Source organism: Seriola aureovittata, chromosome 9 (assembly GCF_021018895.1).
Source record: "Seriola aureovittata isolate HTS-2021-v1 ecotype China chromosome 9, ASM2101889v1, whole genome shotgun sequence".
NCBI classification, from domain to species: domain Eukaryota; kingdom Metazoa; phylum Chordata; class Actinopteri; order Carangiformes; family Carangidae; genus Seriola; species Seriola aureovittata.
In genome coordinates this window covers 14,765,154-14,770,010 of record NC_079372.1, presented here as the reverse complement: position 1 = coordinate 14,770,010, position 4,857 = coordinate 14,765,154, and positions in this window count along the sequence as shown.

Below are 4,857 nucleotides of genomic sequence, written 5' to 3'. Positions count from 1 at the left end.
AAAAATCGTCATAGTATAGTATGGCATAAAAGTCAAAAAAACATCATAGTACATTAAGGCATAGAAGGTCATAAAAACATCATAGTATGGTAAGGAATGAAACAACGTAGTATAGCAAGGCATAAAATGCCAAAAAGCGTCATAGTATTGTAAGGCACAAAAATGCTAAAAAAACATCATAGTATAGTAAGGCATAAAAAGTCATAAAAATGTCAAAAAAACATCATAATATATTAAGGCATAAAAGGTCATAAAAACGTCATAGTATGGTAAGGCATTGAATGAAATAGTATTGTATGGCACAAAAATGCCAAAAAACGTCATAATATAGTATAGCATAAAATTTTGAAAAAATGTCATAGTATGGTAAGGAATCAATTCAAATAGTGTTGTAAGGCATAAAAATGCCAAAAAGCGTCATAGTATAGTATGGCATAAAAAGTAAAAAAAAACATCATAATATATTAAGGCATAAAAAGACATAAAAACATCATGGTATCATAATGCATAAAAACATCATAGTATGGTAAGGCATTGAATGAAATAGTATTGTAAGGCAAAAAAATGCCAAAAAACGTCATAGTATAGTATAGCATAAAAATGTGAAAAAGCGTCATAGTATGGTAAGGAATCAATTCAAATAGTGTTGTAAGGCATAAAAATGCAAAAAAAACGTCATGGAAAAGTATAGCATAAAAATGCCAAAAAACGTCATAGTACAGTATGGCATAAAAAGTCAAAAAAACATCATAGTATATTAAGGCATAAAAGGACATAAAAACGTCATAGTATGGTAAGGCATCAATTGCAATTGTATTGTAAGGCATATAAAAATGCCAAAAAACGTCATAGTATAGTATGGCATAAAAAATGTCAAAAAACGTCATAGTATAGTATAGCATAAAAATGCCAAAAATCGTCATAGTATAGTATGGCATAAAAAGTCAAAAAAACATCATAGTATATTAAGGCATAAAAGGACATAAAAACGTCATAGTATGGTAAGGCATCAATTGCAATTGTATTGTAAGGCATATAAAAATGCCAAAAAACGTCATAGTATAGTATGGCATAAAAAATGTCAAAAAACGTCATAGTATAGTATAGCATAAAAATGCCAAAAATCGTCATAGTATAGTATGGCATAAAAAGTCAAAAAAACATCATAGTACATTAAGGCATAGAAGGTCATAAAAACGTCATAGTATGGTAAGGTATCAATTGCAATTGTATTGTAAGGCATATAAAATGCCAAAAAACGTCATAGTATAGTATGGCATAAAAATGTCAAAAAACGTCATAGTATAGTATGGCATAAAAAGTAAAAAAAAACATCATAGTATATTAAGGCATAGAAGGTCATAAAAACGTCATAGTATGGTAAGGAATGAAACAACATAGTATAACTAAGCATAAAAATGCCAAAAAAACGTCACAGTATAGTATGACATAAAATATCAAAAAAATGTCGTAGTATGTTAAGGAATCAAGTTAAATAGTATTGTAAGGCATACAAAATGCCAAAAAGCGTCATAGTATTGTATGGCACAAAAATGCCAAAAAACATCATAATATATTAAGGCATAAAAGGTTTTAAAAACGCCATAGTACGGTAAGGCATCGAATGAAATAGTACTGTAAGGCACAAAAATGCCAAAAAACATCACAGTATATTAGGGCATAAAAATGCCAAAAATCGTCATAGTATAGTATGGCATAAAAAGTCAAAAAAACATCATAGTACATTAAGGCATAGAAGGACATAAAAACATCTTAGTATGGTAAGGTATCAATTGAAATTGTATTTTAAGGCATATAAAATGCCAAAAACCGTCATAGTATAGTATAGCATAGATCTATAATTGTATCCTAAGCCATAAAATGTCATATTTTAGTAATGCAGGAAAACATGGTGTTACAGTATACATTAAGTTTGGTAAGGCATAAAATCATCATACTATAGTAATGCATGACATGTCATAGTATAGTAACGCATAAAAATATCAAAAAAACGTCATTGTACAGTAAGACATGAGAACGTCATAGTAAGTAAAGCAAAAAGGAGTAAAGCAAAAAATAGTAAAGCAAAAAATGTCACTAAACATCACAGTATAATGCATAAAATGTCATGATAATGTCATAGCATTGTAAGGCATTAAAACATCTAAAACGCCATAGTACACTCACACAGAAAAACAGCATACTATAGTAAGGCATAAAAACGTCATAGTATAGTTAGGCATAAATTGTCATAATAATGACATAGTATAGTAAGGCATAATAAAGTCTGAAAAAGTTACATTATAATAAAGTATTAATGTCATAAAATATTTCCGGAGGAACCCCATGCAGGCACTGGGAGAACATGCAAAATCCCAGCAGCATGGCCCTAGGTAGGGATCGAACCCACATTCTTCTTACTGTGAAGCAGCAACTCTAACCATTGAACTATGATGACATGGCATTGCTAGTTATCAGAATATGACAAATCGTAAAATGTCACAGTATAGTAGGACAGGAACACATCATGGTATAGTAAGACATAGAGTATAGTAAGGCATAAAAACATTATGGTATCATAATGCATAAAACATCATGGATTAGTAAGCAATAAAAACGTCAAAAAAGTTATAGTATATTTATGCAAGAAAACATCAAGAAACATAGTATGGTAAAGTATAAAATTCCATAAAAACACCATAGTATCGTAAGGCAAATAAACGTCAAAAAACGTGACAGTAAAGTATAAATGTAATAAAATATTTCTGGAGGAACCCCATGCAGGCATTGGGAGAACATGCAAAATCTTGACTGTACGGCTCCAAGCAGGACTTGAACCCACAACCTTGACAATGTGAAGCAAGGGCTCTAACCATTGCACTACTATGACACACCATACACTTTAAAATTGTATAATAAGACATTAAATGTCATAGTTTAGCAAAGCATGACAACATTGTTTTATATTAATATGGAATTTATAGTAAGGCATAAAATCATCATACCATAGTAAGGCATAAAAACATCAAAAAACACCATAGTATAGCAAGGTATGAAAACAGCAAAACACCTCATAGTATATTAAGGCATAAGTATAGATGTATAGTATAGCATAAAAATGCCAAAAATCATCATATTATATTAAGGCATAAAAGGTCATAAAAACGTCATAGTATATTAAGGCATAAAAGGACATAAAAACATCATAGTATGGCAAGGAATGAAACAACATAGTATAGCAAGGCATAAAAATGCCAAAAATACATCACAGTATAGTATGACATAAAATATATTAAAAAAACCGTCATAGTACAGTATGGCATAAAATTGCCAAAAATCGTCATAGTATAGTATGGCATAAAAAGTAAAAAAAAACATCATAATATATTAAGGCATAAAAGGTCATAAAAACGTCATAGTATGGTAAGGCATTGAATGAAATAGTATTGTAAGGCAAAAAAATGCCAAAAAACGTCATAGTATAGTATAGCATAAAAATGTGAAAAAGCGTCATAGTATGGTAAGGAATCAATTCAAATAGTGTTGTAAGGCATAAAAATGCAAAAAAAACGTCATGGAAAAGTATAGCATAAAAATGCCAAAAAACGTCATAGTACAGTATGGCATAAAAAGTCAAAAAAACATCATAGTATATTAAGGCATAAAAGGACATAAAAACGTCATAGTATGGTAAGGCATCAAATGAAATAGTATTGTAAGGCATATAAAAATGCCAAAAAACGTCATAGTATAGTATGGCATAAAAAATGTCAAAAAACGTCATAGTATAGTATAGCATAAAAATGCCAAAAATCGTCATAGTATAGTATGGCATAAAAAGTCAAAAAAACATCATAGTATATTAAGGCATAAAAGGACATAAAAACGTCATAGTATGGTAAGGCATCAATTGCAATTGTATTGTAAGGCATATAAAAATGCCAAAAAACGTCATAGTATAGTATGGCATAAAAATGCCAAAAAAACGTCATAGTATAGTATAGCATAAAAATGCCAAAAATCGTCATAGTATAGTATGGCATAAAAAGTCAAAAAAACATCATAGTACATTAAGGCATAGAAGGTCATAAAAACGTCATAGTATGGTAAGGTATCAATTGCAATTGTATTGTAAGGCATATAAAATGCCAAAAAACGTCATAGTATAGTATGGCATAAAAATGTCAAAAAACGTCATAGTATAGTAAGGCATAAAAATGCAAAAAAAACGTCATAGTATAGTATGGCATAAAAAGTCAAAAAAACATCATAGTATATTAAGGCATAAAAGGACATAAAAACGTCATAGTATGGTAAGGCATCAATTGCAATTGTATTGTAAGGCATATAAAAATGCCAAAAAACGTCATAGTATAGTATGGCATAAAAAATGTCAAAAAACGTCATAGTATAGTATAGCATAAAAATGCCAAAAATCGTCATAGTATAGTATGGCATAAAAAGTCAAAAAAACATCATAGTACATTAAGGCATAGAAGGTCATAAAAACGTCATAGTATGGTAAGGTATCAATTGCAATTGTATTGTAAGGCATATAAAATGCCAAAAAACGTCATAGTATAGTATGGCATAAAAATGTCAAAAAACGTCATAGTATAGTATGGCATAAAATATCAAAAAAACATCATAGTATATTAAGGAATAAAAGATCATAAAAACGTCATAGTATGGTAAGGAATGAAACAACATAGTATAACTAAGCATAAAAATGCCAAAAAAACGTCACAGTATAGTATGACATAAAATATCAAAAAAACGTCGTAGTATGTTAAGGAATCAAGTTAAATAGTATTGTAAGGCATACAAAATGCCAAAAAGCGTCATAGTATTGTATGG